This window comes from Dryobates pubescens, chromosome 13 (genome assembly GCF_014839835.1).
Source record: "Dryobates pubescens isolate bDryPub1 chromosome 13, bDryPub1.pri, whole genome shotgun sequence".
Classification (NCBI taxonomy): Eukaryota; Metazoa; Chordata; class Aves; order Piciformes; family Picidae; genus Dryobates; species Dryobates pubescens.
This window is the reverse complement of record NC_071624.1, coordinates 3,754,935-3,772,468: the sequence shown is the minus strand read 5'-3', so window position 1 is coordinate 3,772,468 and position 17,534 is coordinate 3,754,935. Positions and strand designations below refer to the sequence as shown.

Here is a 17,534-nt window from a genome sequence, read left to right as displayed (position 1 = left end):
GTCATGTGAATATAGCCATGGGGGCAAAGGTGTCAGCCAGCAAACTACAGACCTGCCTTCTCCTTTCTGATAAAGCCACCAAGGTCACTGGAAATTGAACCCAATGGAGAATCAGTAACACTGGGACATGCAGCAGCAGCTGCTGATGCTGGAGGTGGTACAAGAATCCTTGGACTGGCTTGGGACAGGACAAGAACGTGCTAGGACAAATGCCTTCTTTTTATGGTGCTCCTCTTTTGAGGCTGGCTGTCTCTTTAGAGTGACAAATGGATAGGAGTGACTGACTCTCAGAGCTCACTCTGAAACTCCTTGTTCTTCTGCAGTGTAGGAAAAAATGACTTGGATAAAGATGCTGATGCCAGCTTTGTTCCCCAGAAAGAAGCATCACTGGAAGGTAGGAGTCATGAGGCTGAAAAAGCCAGCACAGCTCAGCACATCCCTCCAGAATTTGGATGCTCTCCCTCACTCCCTCTGTGGTCTCCTCTGCTGCCTGCCCCGGGGTATGGCAAGGCAAATGGGTGAGGTTCACCCTGCAGAGGTTCCTGGGCTCCAGCAAAGATTGCTTTTTGTTATGTGCAGATTTTGTAAGAGTTTCCATAGGCAGGGGAAGGTTTCCCTCCACCATGGGTGGTCCCTCTTCAGGCACCGTCATGATCTGAAACCTCAATACAGTGAGAGAGGAGGGATGAACATTGGAAGGATGTTAGTGGGGAGTGTTTGCAGTGGTTTGGGGGTGTCTGTACCATCCAGGCAGGTGAACTTGTGAAGTTATGATCCTTTCCGCAAGCAGAGCAGCACAAGGGGATTCTGAGAGAGAGCTGAGGGCCGGTGATCAGAGTATTTCTGCAAGAATGGAGTGGCTGGAGAGAGACAGAAAGGGAGACTGTGTGTTACCAACCTGGAGCCCCCAAGGGGGAGGGCAGCAAGCTGTTGTCCAGCTCCTTGCACTGACAGCAGGTACCTATCTCTATGCAGTCTAAGTGCAAAAGGGAAGATGCTCAGTGAAGGATTTCAACTCAGGCTAAGCTCTTTCTGAGCAAACATCCATATAAACACACCACAATTAGTGGTAAGTGCGGGCTGGCCAGCTGCCTGTCTCGCTTATGACCCTATTCAGAAGAGCTACAGGAACTTATCTGCCTTCAGGTTCAGTGTATATCTGAAGGTTTAACCAGCCTTTAAGTGCTGGGAAATGCCCTAAAACATTTTGTCTGTTCAGGAAACTGTTTGCCTGCTGTGAAACCTCAGCTCCAGTGTTGATGCTCCAAGAACAGTGCTCTCAACCAAGGGTACTGAAGGGCACAGGGTCCTATATGTAAACCCAGTTAGGGCCCAAGCCCTGCACCCTAGCCATACCCAAGCAAGCAGGCTCTGCCTTCCTGATTCTTCTGGGCAGTCCATCAAACTGCTTGTGGGGAGCACCCCATCCAGCCCCTCTGCAGTGGGCGAGAGGCACTGAGAAGCAGCTGCATTGCACACAAAAGCTGTGTCTCCCACTTCAGTTATCCCCCAGGTGCCTGGCTCAGACTGGTACCAGTATGGGAGCACCTGGAGAGAGCACAGTGCTGCAATGTGAGCCTGCATTCTGCAATAGCACTGCGGGTTACTTCTATTCTGGGGGCTTATTTAAAAATACTTTATGTGTCCTTGCAGATGTTTCATCTCCTCTGACGTCGGAGAGCCCTTGGGAAGACTCCAGTGGGAGTGGAGAAGTTCATGTGCAGGGAAACAGCACCTGCTGTGCAGTAATGCATGGGGAGATGACGAGTCTGGACACAAACTTGCAGGACATTACCTCAGACCAGGACCTGACTCCTTTCAAGGTAGAAAAACATGAATACACCCCAGAAATGGTCTGCTTGCTCTTTCAATGGAGCAGTGGAAGCACAGCAGCTGGGACTGGTATGGTGTCCAGCAGCTCTGATTGCCCCGCTATGAGCAGGACTCCTGTTTTGGCTTGCGTGGCCAAGGTCTCTCCAGTTCCCAAGTTCAAGTTTCAGGATGACAATAATCATGTTAGCTTGCCTGGAGCCTAACTAGTACATAACTTGGCAAAACATATTTGCACACACTGATCCCTCCTTGTGCTTGTACGTTCAACAGAGAAACAGAAAAAGCTTAAAGCCTGAACCTAGTCTAAGCCAGAAGGTAGCTGTAAGCCCTGTGTTCTGTGGCACTCTGTGTTCCATGCCACTTTGTATTCCGTGCCACTGACAGCCTCTTGGGCATGTGCCCAGCACCAGTTCTGGACCTGGCCCTGATGGAGCTGTAGGCCATGACATGGCACATTGGGACATGGTTTAGCATGCACGGCAGTATTAGGTTGACAATTGGCCTTATTAATCTTAGGATTATTTTCCAGCCTTAATCATTCTATGACTCAAAATAAGGTGCTAGGGGAAGCTGCCTGCATCTTGCTAGTGAAGTATCACAGTATAACTAAGGTTGGAAGAGACCCCAAGGATCATCAAGTCCAACCTGTCTCGACAGACCTCACGACTAGACCATGGCACCAAGTGCCACGTCCAATCTCCTCCTGAACACCTCCAGGGACGGTGACTCCACCACCTCCCTGGGCAGCCCATTCCAATTGATGTGTCTGTGTGGTATATTCAAAATAAGGCCATAACAGTGGGGCTGGGAGCTCTACTGGAGCTAGCCTCTCTGTGTTTTGTAATAGGGATGTGATTGCTTTTGCAGTGTTTCCAGAGGCAGCTCCCCAAAGGCGGGTGGGCATGGGATGGTGCACTTGCACCCAAGGGCGCCTGCAGGGGGACGGGCAAACTTTGTCCCTTCTGAGTACTCCAGAGAGCATCACCCGCTCCACCGGAACACTGTCACCCGTCACGCGTCAACGTTAACGGCTTCCCGGGCCGAGGACACCTCCGTTACCGCGGGGCGTGGGCAGGTAGGTGCGGGTGAAGAGGGTCCCCGGGGGAGGAACGCTCGGAGTCTGCTATGCCGTTTCTCTCCTCCGCAGCTCTGCCATGGCGAGAAGAGGGGGACAATGATGGTAAGGATGATGTCGTGGCGCTGCTGCCCTGGGGCACCCTTACCCGGCGCGGGGGCTGCTTGCCCCGTCCCCGCGGAGGCAGCCGGGCTGGCAACGGCACCTCCCCCAGCACGGCAGCCCCGGCCCGGCCCCGACACAGCGCCGCGCGGGGGAGCGGCGCTTAAATGCCTCGGCCGCGGCGGCAACAAAGGCGGGCGGCGGCGGTAGGGGTGAGTGCAAGACCGGGCGGACCGGGCCGGGGCCGGCGGGGGCGCAGGTGCCACAGCGGGGACGGGAAGGGCTGTGCAGCCCCCAGGCCAGGCTCTTGGGGGTCTTGGGACGTCTGGGCCAAGGGGTGCCCCAGGAGCGGCGGGAGGAATGGAGCGAGCGACACGGGCGCTGCCGCTGCCTCGCTGACAAGTGCCAGCTCCGCTTCTTAACTTTATTAATTCCTCTAATTGCTATTTTTTTCATCCTCGTAATCTCATAAATACAAACTTTAAAGCGGTTGCTGCTCATGGCCGGGGCTGTCTGGGCTTCTCATCCCCCCTGCCTCGGCTGCACACCTCGGAGGTTTCCGGGCTCCTCTTCCCGGGGAGGGAAGCGGCGGGGCTCCGGTCCAGGTCCCAGCGGAGCTTTGCCAGCGGAAAAGCCAGTCGGTGCTGGCTGCCGAACCTGCCCAGTGCCGGTACCGGGTGAGGACGGGCGGGCGATGAGGCAGATAAGGTACTGTGTACCTCCAGCCCTTTGCTCTGCTTTGCCTGTGCTGGCTCTTCTCTTGGATGTAGCTGATCCTTCCTACGGATCGCACGGATCCACGAGGTGTAGGGAGGGCAAGACGCTGTGGGGCATTTTAGGAGTAGCTAGGTGGGTTGTAATAACTCGCAGCAGGTCAGGCAGCAGAAAGGCAAAATAATGTGTAACGTGTGCGCTGTGTTACTATGCACTGGTGTTTCCTTTCGGGGCACATTTTGGTTGCTGTATTTACAACACACCCCCGTGCAAAAATTTCGACTGTGGAAATGGAACTGGCGAAGCAGAGGAATGGAAGCTGCTGCTGGTCGATGCTGTGTCCATAACTGCTGTCTGCAACGGGATCTAATCACTGATAGTGTCAAAACAAAAATATCAGAGAGTGAGAAGGTGCCATCGTGGAGCACCTGGATGTAGCAGGAGCTTTTCTTGGCTATGAGGGAGTGAGAAACCAGAGCTGCCTGTGAGTCTAGCTTGCAGTGTGTGACTCCCACCTTAGTGGCACACTCACCAGTCTGTGCTTGCCTAAAAGGCTGGTAGCTAACCTGACAGGATTTTATAACCCTCTTTACATGAGGCATTGTGGAGACATTTTCCTGAGCTGGGATAATGTGAGAGCGTGATGGTGCACACCTGCACCACGCTCCTGCTCTCAGGGAGAGTAAGCGGAAGGAGACCCCAGCAGTGTGGGGCGTACTTACCTAAAATGTTTTATTTGGGGGGAGAGGGACAGCTCTCTGTCCTCATCTTTTACTGCAAAACAAGGTTATTTGCCTTGGTCGTGTGTCTTCATCTGCTGGGGTCCAGGAGAAGATAAGGTTACATGCACACGCCCCGTGCACTTCATAACCATGCCTTTTTGCCTCGGTCAAAGTGTCAGGGAAAGTTTAGGTGAAGCTTTGAGTAACTGAGGAGATCATACAGACATGAGTGATGCTGAATACTCCCCAGGAGGAAGAATATTCCCAGGAAAATCTTCCCCGGAAGGCTCCTGGGACAGAGGCCAAGAGTGTCTAATGAGGCAAACTTTTCCTGTTAGCTGAGGCTTTTGCTGTTGAAGGGTGAGGGCTTAAGGGGCTGGAGTCAGCATGTATGGGGACCTCAAGGGCAGGCAGCCTTTCTCCAGGTCTCCTCTGCTCTGGGCAGCTGATCTCCTTGTGTCTGCATAAGCTGCTGCTATGGAGGTGATGCAGTTGCTGAGTCTAGAGAAATCATCCTGGTTTAGCTAATAAATTGGTTTGCTGCTGGAAGTGAGTGCTGCAGACAAACAGCTCCACAGTGCTGAGGTGTGTATGCACAGGGAGCTCCAGTGCAGGGACAGGACAGCTGTGCAGGGCTGCAGCTTGCCTCTTGAGAAATTTATCGACTGTCTGCCTTTCCTTCATTTTCTGGTTGCTTACTTTAGGTAGGCAAAATACTATGGGAGGAGCTTGGTTTGGGGCTGAGTTCATACACAGATAATGTGGGCTCTGTGAGCATATAATGGGATCCTCTGCCTCAATGTGTGCCTCTAACAAAAGTGGTGGCTGGCAAGAAAATGGAGATAGATACCCTGTGCAGAGAGCTGCCACATTGTCAGAGGTGCTGCAGTGCTCAGCTGTGTGTGCAAGTGTCACTTGCTGAATAGTAAATGTGAGGCTGCGTTTCAGAAACCAGGAAGATAAATGGTCATCTCTACCTCATTTCTGCACAAATAAGTATTTGTTGATGAGGCCTTGATAAGCAGGCTGTTTGCTCTGGTGGCTACTGTTTGTTTGCAAATACTCTGTAACTTGGTTAAAGCCAAGCGGCAGTAATGGAAGTGTGTTGTTTACTGAGACCTAATTTTCTAGGAACAAAATAGGCAAGTACTTAAATCTTGTTTTGAAGCATTTGCTGGCAGAATGTTCTGTTGCAGGAGCTGGAAATGCACAGGAGGAATTAGAGGTGCCAGTATGAGATGGCCATGGGTGGTCCAAAAAATGGCAAAGCAGATGCAGGTGATAATGTTTCATATCTTTAACTCTGTCCTTGAGACTGTGGTGCAAGAGGAATTTGACTGCAGAAGCAGATTACTGTAAATCCAGAGGCTTACCTCCCTGCCCACCTCTAGCAGCCCACTGCTGAAGGGCAGCCCATTGCTGAAGGTAGTGTGTGCACAGCCACCCACACACGTATCTAAGCCATAGGCACTTGGGAAGTGCACGTCTCTCCCTGCTTCTGTGTTGCTCCAGGCTGGAGGAAGCAGAGGTTGGTAATGGGTGCTGGGTGAAATCCATGTCAGGTTATCTTCCTTTGCTCTCAGGCTGGGCTGGTGCAGAAAAGTTGCTCCAACTCAAGTTCTTCCATCTCCCGTGCTTTTCTAGACCCACTTGCTCTGTTGCATTGCCAGCTTTTGAAAAGGCAGAAATGATGCACAGCAGTCATGGTCCTTCTCTGTTTCCACAGGCGAGGCTCAGTGATGTTCACAGCTCTCGGTGAAAATGTCATTTTCCTGTTTCCAAGTCAGCATTCATAAAGATCACAATAAAAGATCTGACAAAATTGTTTTGATGATCTTTTCTAAAATGCCCAGATCTTTCCTACAGCTCTCAGATCTTGCTAGAGTGATGTAAATCACAATCCTGCACAGGATTAGCAATCAAAAAGCATTATGAATCAATCTGATACTTTGTCTTAACCATAGCCCTTCTCAGATTGCTGACCTACATATTACAGCTTTCACTGTAACTGCTTCGCTGAAGTTGGGTTTTGTTGTGGTGTGTATGGTGCCCTAGCTGCTGGAGATCTTTGTGTTTGAAAAATGTTTTCATTAGAGTTACATAGAGACTGACTAAAACTCCTGGTGACTTCAGATGTGCTTGAGGTCTGTGCTACTTGACTGGTAATATGCTATGAAGTGTGAAATAAACGGTGCCTTTGACTGCTCCTTTAATTACAATTGTGGTGATTAAAAAAGTAGAAGATTAAACGAGATCCTTTCAGTATAAAGTGCTCTTAGATGTTTAGCCAGCAGGAATCATTGTTATCAGATGCTCTAATCACTTGTGTGATTAGAAACCTTGAAAAGAGCTATCTGTTGGAGCTGCTTGCTTATAGGTAAAAATGAAGGTTCGTTGTCTTTCCAGAACTTGCACAAGCAGTTCAGCTTGCAGTCAGATGTGAACTCAAAGCTTCCTCCATAGAATCCCACCCTGAGGTTCACTGGTGGCACCAATGTGAATGCACATCTGCTTGTTCCACTCATAGGGAAGTTTTTCTGCTCTTTCCAGGAGTAATGAGGTGAACAATGGTAAAAAGGAGAGTCCAGAACTGCATCTGCAAAGCGCTGACTTAGTTGTTTGAAGGCAGCACTTAAGCCTGTTTCACTAATTCCTACCTGTTTTTGTGACTTCTGCTCTGCAAGATAGGTCCCTGGGAAGCAATGAAATGTAGGTGAATCAATGCCCATATGCTTCCTGACATGCTGCTTGTTGTGTTCACTGATGTCAGGTTTGGTGAAGGTCATTCCAAGTGGAGTGTATATGGCAGCATGTTCACCCCACAGATCTTGGGTATTAAATCTGGTCCTGTGAGCCACTAGGAGCTCATCTGTGAAGCTAGTAACAGGACTGTGTGACTGAGCATCTCTCCACAATCTAAGAGCTCTATCTTCTGGTTTTTGTCTCAGCAGGTCCCAAGTGGTGCCTTTGCCAAGCTTGGCTTTGTCAGTCATGTAGCAGCATTTGGAAGTTGCTTCTGCCTTAGGTTCTTGGCTTGAGATGTCTCTGAACTTGCAACTCTGCTATGCTAGCAAGTTGACAGATGATCTTTAAATATTTGCTCATGACCTGTTGCTCAGAAGTCACCACAACCTCTGTTCTCAAACAAAGGTTGCACAGAAAGCTGCAACACATCCTCTTGCTGCTTTTAATAATTCCAAAAAAGGCCTGTCTGTGAGATCATTAACACAAAAATGTCATGGAATATCCCCACCTTTTACCAACAGCGTGCCGAGGGGCAGGGAGGCCTCTGCTGGTTTAGATTTACTCCTGGGCCCCAGATGCCTTTGCCTGGGAATGGTGTGTCTGGACAGACAGAAGCAGAAAGCTCCTTGCCAGACTGTGTGAACATCTCTGTGTACTCCTGATGTGTTTCTTTTGCGAAGTGACAGCTACTGAAAATGAACTGAGCAAAGCTGCTTGCTGGCACATACCTCTGTGCTGCTGCAGCAAGCAAAGAACCCAAACTCATCCAGCTGAGGATGCCAGCCTATTGCTCAGTATGTTGCATACTGATCCTCCAGCAGCCCCTGTGGTACTGGCAGACGTGTTTGTCACCCAGCCTGGTCTTGTTCCGGAGATTCTTGGGGGTGAGAGAAGCTGGAAGCAAGCTAACACTCTCCTCATGAATATTGCATCCATCCCTGCTTACCACAGAGGAAGCAGTTTGCATTTCCAACTGTAACATTTTCCACAAAAGTAGAAGTTCTTGACAGCAGTGATTAATTTTTTTAATATGCATGATGGCTTGCCCTTTGTAAGATAGCATTTGCTGGTTAGAAAACCAGAGGGCTTCAGATCAGCCTGGCTGTGATCACTGGCTTTTCTGCAGATGCTCTGCATGTGCCAGCACAGTCCCTGGTCTGTGGGGAGGGTGTGCTGACATTCAGCAGGGTAGAATGATGGTAGGAATTGTAGTGGCAATCTTGCAGCAATGGTAGCTTTCAGAAATGGATCTCCTGGGGACTGGTGGAGATCCATGGTCCTGGTTTCCCCCTTCAGTTGACTAATCTCAAGGAGCCGCTTTTCATGTGGAATTAATGTTTAATTCTCAATACCAGAGTAATGAGGGGTTTGTGTTCTCTAAATTAATGTATGAGACAGAATACTCAGGAAGCACCATGAATGTAGAGCTCCTGATGCCTTCTAAACAGAATGGCTTGGGCACAGAGCATCTGAAAGAAAGACACTTATAGTTCGTGTTTTAAACCAATAAATAGAAATCTTATCTAATCACTCGGAGGAAACACTGTCATGCCCCGAGTTGCATTGCCTAGCAAGACTGAATGTGAGCCTTTGTGGGCTAAGTTGAGATGTTGTATGTATTTTTGTGGTTGGCTTTTGTTGTGTTGGGTTTGGGTGGGGGTTTTTGCGGGGTTTTTTTGGTTGTGGTTTTTTTTTTCCCCCTTCCTTTTCCTTTTCTAGGAAAAACATAAAAGAGTGACCATTTCTGCCTTAACTAATTCCTTCCAGAGCTTGACAGCATATATGATATGGCATCTGTAACTCTGCTTAGAAAGTTATCTTGCATCTTTCAGCATGAAAAATGTGGTGGAGAGGAACCTCTTCCCCAGTAAGTGACATGCTTTCACTTACCTCCAACAAACACTGCAGGGGCAGATTTCAGTGGGAAAGAGGTGAGATTCAGGCTAAGGGAGCAGAAGCAGAGATGAAGGAAATCATCCCAAGAATGTGGTTTAGTATAGGAGACAGGAGGATTTCTGCAGGCAAAAGTTGGGTTGATAGAAGCAAGTGTCACTGAGGAGTCATTGGCATTTTTAGGCTCTTGAAATGTCATTTGTGTTTAAGGAACAGATATCTTGAGTCTGTCAAAATGAGCAGCTCGCCTGTGGGGCGAGGAGGCTGAAAAGGTGATGGAGACATGGCTTTGAGCAGTGGCCCCATGTGTTGTGTACGTGGACTGCTGCCGTGCTCTCTATGCCGAGCTGGTGACAGGGCTCTCTGCTTTTAACAAAGAGACCTGGAAAGTGCAGAGATGGGATTGCTGCATGGGAAGAATCTTATTTGCTTTAGACTTATACGCCGCTTTCCAGAAAGCGGCAAGTAGTGACTGTTCTGTTTTATTCTTTTATAACACAGTGTGGGTGTGGACAGGGAATATTTTAGGTCCTGTGGAAGCAGCTCCAAAATTTCCAATGTGATTAGAAGTGTGTTTTTAAAAACAGGGAGAACTCTTTCAAGTCGGTGTCTTGAGTTAAAAACCGAGTTCATTTCCAGGTGTGATGTAGCTTCCTTCTGCCTTTCTGCTCTCCATCTGAAGTTTCCACCATTACATTGTAAATCACTTTGCAAAGCACCCATCTCTTTCAGATGTACAACACCAATGCATTTCAATGATCTACCTGTTCTAAGGTTGAGAAGTTTTCCTCCTTATTGTGGGAGTACAGCTGGATAAACATTTTATTAGCTACTCATGAATTGTTTAATTAGATGGATAGGTGATCATATACTTGCAATCTAAGGAGAAAGCTCAGAAAGGTTAATTAAGGATTAGTTGTAAAATTTGATGTCAGAAATCGTGTTAAGTTTCAGCATGGACAATCTTAATTAATTTAGTGTAGCTCATTCTGGAACTGAAGGGAAATGAAGGAAATTTAAGTGTACCATAGCTACAGATGGGAGGGCTAGCCAAGGTTATTAATGCACATTAACTCCTACTTGTAATATTCATACCTGCCATTAACTGGCTGGATTTTTCCCACCTGTCTCCATGCAGACAGTGCTCTGGAAACCTGACTTTTTAAAGGTATTGCAAAAATGCCTTCCCCCTCCACTATTCCTTCACAGCCTCCAAGCTGAGATTTTACACTGGTTGAGGACAGCAAGGAAAACCCTGCAGGTAATACTTCAAATGCTTAATTTTGTGCCTAAACATCATCTAAGTGGTTGCCAGCCTTTCACATCTGAAGTGTTCTCAGGCGTGAATGCCATGCATACACCACAGCAGGTTGGTGCAGCATGGGGTGGCTCTCTCTGAGCTTGCAAGAGTGGGGGCAGAAAACAGTAGCTCTGCCACAGTCACTTCTTCTCGCAGCTTGGCTCTGCCATTGGCAGGGGTTTAAGCTGAATTTTAGACTGCCATCTGTCAGACCCTCTTATCAGGCAGTGCTCAGCCTTCTCAGCACCTCAGTGGTGGTCTGATCAGCAGCTGAGTTAATAAAACCAGTTGCTGATGTCAGGAGATCTCAGGACTTTTTCCCCACTCCTACCCAAGAGGATCACTCATGGTTTCTGTAGCTCCCTAATCTGAAAGAAAACAAACCTGAGGTGAGATTAAACATTACTCAGGGCTCCCAGTAAGTGAAGGGAGCATGAAGCCCCAGTATGTGCTGTTGCTGGCTGGCCAGCTGGCACCTGGGAGCTGTGGGATGGTGATGATGACTTTTGAAGAGGCTGGCCCACCATTTCTGGCCTTGGCTTACCTGTCAGGATTTCAGTAACTGCAGGCTGTGCTGGCAATGGGATTTTCATGGCTAGCTTTATCCATCACTGGCTGCTTTTCTGAAGTGAAAATGCTCAGGCTGGGCAAGAAGGATCTTGCTTCTTCCATCTGACACTACCCTACAGGCTATTGCATGTTTTAATGCTTTGTGTCACAATTTTGTGTTTGTTTTAAATAATTTCTTAGATTTGTAGCCTAAAGAACAATTGCAAGCATGCCAGGAATACCCAGTCTGCACAACTTTTCCCTTGCCAAATGCCTGGCTAAGCATATGCTCCAAGAAACCTTCTCCTCCTTCCAGTATTGCTTTGCTTCTTCTAGCCCCTATCAGCTCTTGCCAGATCCCTAAGCAGCTTGTCTTCCTAAAGAGCTTTGGGTCTCCCTGGTCCTTGAGCATCTTTGAGCTTTGCTTTATTTCTCTTAGGTTTCATGAAAACAAACTCTGGAACTGAAACAAACAAACAAACAAACCCAAAGCAACCAAACAAACCCAAAAAACTCCTCCAAATGTCCAGATAAATTCTGCCTCTCTTCTCTGTAGTTAAACTTCTTCTTTTTCCCCAAACCTGAGTATAGCTGTTGGTGTTACAAGTAGTTCTAATGAAGCTGGTGGTTGTTTTTCTTGTAGCTAGTTATCAGGAGAGTATTAGCTCTGTGTTTGTGACAGCAAGTAGGTGTACTAGTTCAGAGCAGATGAGCTGCAAAACCTACCCCCTTAAAAAAGCCTGTGGAGAAGCAACTTTGGTGTTACTCTCGTGGAAAAGGGCAGCTCTTGAATTTATCCTGAGGAGGGTGGGTTTGAAATGGCAATGTTCTTGCCTGCAGTATCTTGCTGGAAGAGAGTGGTGAGGAACTTCCGCAGAGCTGGTAGGTGTGGGAAAAGGACCCTGCTGGGGAGACTGCTGGTGGAAGAGATTGGATTAGCCAAGTTGCACATGTAATCTTACTTCATGGTTCCTGATTGAGCCATGGCTGGGTTTTGGGTTGTTTTTGTTACTGCTCTGTGTCCTGGTGAAGTGTAGGAAACAAAGCCCTGCTTGAGCTTGCCTTTCAACAGACAAGTTCCTTAGCTCTGTTCATGAGAAGTTGGTGTGACAGTAGGGGATTTCTTTAGCATATCTTGGTAATGTCACAACTCAGACGTGTGATTCTCTAGGCATACAGCCAACAGAGCAATCAGTAACTGGATTTCACTTCCTGCCCTTTAGGGCTGTAACCCTGTTCCTGAGTAACAGATGTTGAGGTCTGACAGCAGCAATCCTATCGTCCTCAAATTCCTGCCAGAGGTACCACCTTAGTGCCTTCAGTGCTGAGCCCTTCTTCTGCAGAGAGGATGGTGTTTGAGCTTCTGCAGTGCTGTTGAATTGCAAAAGCCTATTGCTCTGAGGTGAAGTTGAGCCACCTAAACATAAACTGGCTACCTGGAATTAATTGCAGCAGTCTGCAGTAGCCAAAGGCTTGTCCTGGATGTTGCTTTAATAAAAGGGAAATGCATCTTGAATGAAAGTAGAAGGACTTTTGTATTTCCTTTGGAATCTGCTGCCTTCTGCTTGTCTAGCTTCAGTGGTTGGTGATTGAAGTCTTCCTCCTTCAGTGTTGTGGAACAATTGAATTGAATAAGGGTCAACAACAGCTTCTTAGCATGAAGGCATCAAAATCAAGCAAAGACATGTCCCCTTAAAATTAATGCATCTTGGGGAACTCCTTTAGTTCAGATTACATTCAGGCCTTTGATTTTATTTTCTAATTATAATTTACTTATAAGAAGGTTCCATTTTGTAGCAGAAGTGTATTCTAGTAGCAGCAGCCATGCCAAACATCTGTGTAAAATTGCAACAATTTACATAGTAGATATGGCAGATTTATCAAGTATTATTATGCCCTTGTGGAATCAAAGTGGCCAGCCCAAGAGTCAGTAGCAACCTTTGGGTTGCAAAGCCAAGCTTTCAGAAGAGAGGATAGCATTCAAGTGTCTTATACAGCCCAAATTCGACTTGTGTGTGCACTGGAGGTTCTGATTGCATGGTTTCACAGCTGCTTCTCAGCACAATGTTGCCTTGCTTGTTTTGCACAGTGAATGTGTATTTGTGGCTGATTTTGTTGTTGTTGTTTTGATAGGGGTTGGTTTGTTTGTTCGTGGGTTGTCGTTTGCTGCTGTTGTTGCTGCTTTACTTGTGGCACACCTCAACACTGCCCCAAAGCCAGAAACCTAAGCTCTCAGTATCCTTTTCTGTGGTGCTCCTCATAAGTGTCAGAGCGTCAGCAGTCCACAGTGCATTTGTTGGAAAGCATCTCTGTATTGAGATGGAGACCTGAGGCACAGGGTACCCAGCCAATTTCGGGTTCTTTTCTTGGAGTTTGCCGGGACTCCACCCCTCTTAATAATTTCTGACATCCATAAAATGCAGTTCTAGTGCTGAGAGCTCAGCCTCTATGCAGACTTGATCATGGGTCTGACCTTGTGCAAAGGTCTGCAATAAGGGATGTGAAAAGCTTATTTTAAGATGTATGTTTGGTTTCATAGCAGCTCTAACAGAAGCAGAGCAGGAATCACTTCTCTGTGGCAGCTTTGCTTTGCCTCTTTTATGGCACTTTATCTAGCCTTTGTGCCTTATTTACAACATCTTTTTTTTTTTTTCTTTTTTTATTTGTTCCCTTTAACTTAGTGGGGGGAAAAAAAGCCCAGGCAGAACCTTGCATCAGTGCAGTCATGCAGAGAGCACATCTGCTGTGTGAAGGAAGTATGCTGTGTCAAAATGAGGCACAGGATTTTAATGGGTTATTTTGTGTGTGTTTTGTGAGAGGAGAGGAGAGAAGGCTGTTCTGCCAGGGTGGGCTTCTCAGTTCACCACACAGAATTCTGCCACTTGAATGACCAGTGGATGGCAACAATGAAACAACCTTATCTATGGACCATCAGTGGGGAAGATGGCATGCTTTGCTGCTAGATTATGTGATTTGTTGCTTAGCTGGCACTGGTGACCTGGGGAACCACAGGCTCTTTGAAGTGGCCAAGAAGGCAGGTCGTTGCTCCAGCTGTTGCCTCTTCTCCAGCTTGTTTGCAGACCACCTCCAGGTCCATTTCTTCATTGACCAGTTCTGGTCTGAAACTCTCAGTATCTTATTCAGTTCTTGTCTAATCCCTTGTTTGGACTTCGTGTCCCACTCCTCTTCATGAGGCAGACCTGTCCTACCCAGGTTCCTTCGTTCCTCATACCTTCTCAGCTGACTGATGTGACCAGAGGGTGCAGCTGTCTCTACTACTGGGGACCTGTGCTCATGTCCCTGCTCTCTAGCAGGACACCCTGTGGCAGCATGTGTCCGTGCCCTCCTGGCTGTGCTGACACCCTGGTCTGCGCTGCTGGTGAGAGGGAGCTTGGCCTGGGGGCACTGCTGAATGGTGTGCTGCTCTGCAGTGGTTTAGTGATTTTCTATTTAGCCATAATTAGCCCAGCAGGCAGGGTTTTCATCATTACATTGCGGAAGAGTTGTGGCAGTAAGATTTCTAATTTTGGGATGAATCAGCATTAACAATTATGCAATAAACAAATACCATTTCTTTTGCAAGAACACAGGCAGCAGGCTGTTTTCCCCAGCCAGAGCAGCTGTCAGGCAGTTGATTATGCTGCAGCTGGCTAAGATGGGAAGCAGCAGTAATTTCTCACCTGTAGAAAGAAGATAATCTACAAGTCTGTGCCAGTTGCCAGTGGGTGGCATGACAGTGGAGAGAGGCTCTTCTGCATCCTCTCACCTCCTAGTCTCACCACCTGTGATTACACATACCTCTCACACTGGGGACTGGGTGTCAGTAGGATATTAGTTAATTCCTATTGGCCAGATAAACTCACCTGGGCTGGTACCAGACCTTCACCATCCTCCAGTATCTTCCCATGCAGATCCTCTGAGGAGAGAAGGGAGAAAGAATTACTTATAAATCAATGATACTTTTTACAACATTGTTGTGCATTATGGGGGGAAATTAGGGACCTTGTTTAACCTTGGCATCTCCCAAGGTATCTTCTCTTCCAGTAACTGCTAGTATTCCTGGTGATGCAGATGGTTGCCCTGTAGGATGGCTGTGTTGATGAATTTGTCAAACTTTGGCTTGACCACAAGGCCATGGGGCCTGGTCACTCCCATGCACATGCCTTGCAGGGCAAGAACTGAGGTTTCAATCTCTGCTGAGGGACGCTGTTTGTCCTGCAGCTGGTGACTCCAAGCAGCCAGCATAGGTTGGCTGTGGAAGGTACTGGTCTGAATCAGATAATCACTAAGGTTGGAAGAGACCTCAAAGATCATCAAGTCCAACCTGTCACCACAGACCTCATGACTAGACCATGGCACCAAGTGCCACATCCAATCCTCTCTTGAACACCACCTCCCTGGGCAGCCCATTCCAATGGCAAACGACTCTCAGTGAAGAACTTTCTCCTCACCTCGAGCTTAAACTTCCCCTGGCACAGCTTGAGACCATGTCCTCTTGTTCTGGTGCTGGTTGCTTGAGAGAAGAGACCAAGTCTCTTCTGGCTACAACCACCCTTCAGGTACTTGTAGACAGCAATAAGGTCTCCCCTGAGCCTCCTCTTCTCCAGGCTCAACAATCCCAGCTCCCTCAGCCTCTCAAGGCTGAGGTGCTTCTGAGCATGCAGTTTCACTGTCCTCCTGTGGTCAGGGGTGTATGTCCTCTTGATCCTCTTACCCATCAGAGTTGCTGGTGAATTTTTCTGAGCATCATACCATGTTAGTGGAAGAGAGCAGATGGAGCAGCTCCCTCAGCCCCTGACCATTGTGCCTCCTCTATGACTGGCCCAGGCACTGCCATGGCAGTAGCTTTTTGCCTCTGATGGTACTTCTGGGTTTCCTCTGTCATCTCTGGTTCACTCCTCAGTCATGTACACAGGGAGAAGGGAGCCAGAGGTGGATTGTTTTATGCTTTTTAAAGTGATGTCCCTGAAGAAGTGTTGCATAGCTGGACAGCAGGTGTGCAGGGCTTGCTTGACTGCCTGTGCTCCTCTGCAGCCCTTTCCTTGCCTGATTGCATTAATTTGCTTGCTTAAATGTGTCCTTGCAGGCCCCAAGCCTGGTGTGAGCGTAGCTTGCAGTAAGGGGATCCTGCTGCTCTGCTGAGCTCACTGGCTGGGGATTTCCTAGCCTGACACATGAATGCTGGGGGTCAGGCTCACCATTACTCATCCAGTCTTCCTGTGCTGCATTACAGCTGTCCTGTGGCCTGTCTGTCCAGACTTCCTTGCTCAAGGGTGGCTTGCTGCAAGTGTTGCTGGATGGCCAGCCCTTTGCTGGCTGAGGTGGCTCTCAGAGGTGCATCTATGCTGAGTTGTTGCTGCTGGCAGGGAGAAGTGAAGAATGGTATTTCTCACGCTAGCAGCCAGCTTGTTTTCTTTTCCTTCCCTCCAACCTAAGCCTCAAGTATTGTTTAAGTTTCATTATTCCTCACCCAGCAAGAGCCTGTGCTAGCTGGTGCTGGTGGGACCTCAGCACTTGTGGTAAGGCATTGCATGCTGGTACCTCCTTGCACCAAGCAGCACCCCTCTTATTTATTGTTTTTTTCTGTCTCCCCCCTTTCTTGCTTTTTACATATCTTTCTTTTTTCCCCATCTTTTTTCCTCCTTTTCCTCATCACATAAACTTTGTGAAGCCTCAGTTTACCTTTTTCCCATTACTTTCCCTCCCCTGCTGTGTCATGCTTCATTGGCTTAAGGTCCTTGAGTGGACCAAGCTGGCAGTAATTTGGGATATCAGTGTATTAGAACATCTCCATAAGCTTGGGTTCCCTGTTCCCTGCTAAGAGCAGAAAGCTGAGCTGCTGGACTCAGGGTGGAACATATGCCAGGCCATGCACATAGGCTGGAAACTTGCCCAGGGCCAGATAATTTTGGGAGGCAGGGTTTTTTGATTGGACCGTGTGCTCTCACTTGCTAAACAGTCTTGTGATGAATATCTTACTTAAGAGGATTTATTGGACACGTGCTGTGGTTACAGTGAGTTTCTTTTAGAAGTAGGAGAGAGGTTAGAAAAATAAACTCTGCAAAGAGTCTTTTGTGTTTCCAGCAAGGGTCATCAGATAAGTGCAGAGCATCACAGCTCCATTACATCAGTGTAGACTGTGTTTTTTTCTATTAATGGCTCAGTGGGAGGGGGATTTGCAAGAGGGGCTTTGCACATGTGTTTGTACAGGCTGCACTGCCAAGGTCTCCTTAGGGTCCCAGAACTCCAGTGATGAGGGTGAGTTCTTCTGCCTTGATCTTGGCATTACCAGCTCTCTCTGACCCTGGCTGCTTGTATTAGACCCTGGTGAGATTTGCAGCCAGCAGATCTTGAGCAGCAGATTTTGCCTTCAAAATAAGACTCTGCTGTTTCACTTGCGCACAAGGTTGTTAAAAGGTGTTGGCAGCTTGGTTGTTTGACTAACACCACAGGCAAAGGTGTCTTGGGTGGGTGCAGCAGCAGCTGCAGGCTCTGAGCATTTCTGCGTGGCTGCCGAATTGCTGTGTGATCCCGGAGGGCGGGTGTAGTCCTCGGTCCAGTGGTTTCTGATCAGTTTGATGTGACTAACATCTTCCTCTTA

At 48.0% G+C, this 17,534-nt stretch overlaps 1 protein-coding gene across 3 annotated transcripts in view; it reads left to right on the top strand.

Moving 5' to 3' along the window:
* Positions 1-2,915: 2,915 nt before the first annotated feature.
* ST6GAL1 (ST6 beta-galactoside alpha-2,6-sialyltransferase 1) overlaps positions 2,916-17,534 on the top strand; it is a 47,514-nt gene continuing 32,895 nt past the window's right edge. Inside the window, exon 1 of one of the 3 annotated variants that reach the window (XM_054166816.1) lies at positions 2,916-3,013. The gene's annotated coding sequence lies outside the window, so the exon portion shown is untranslated. Of the gene's footprint in view, positions 3,014-3,157; positions 3,223-3,245; positions 3,270-17,534 lie in introns of those variants that run through there. The other 2 variants (XM_054166815.1, XM_054166817.1) reach the window with 2 other exon arrangements.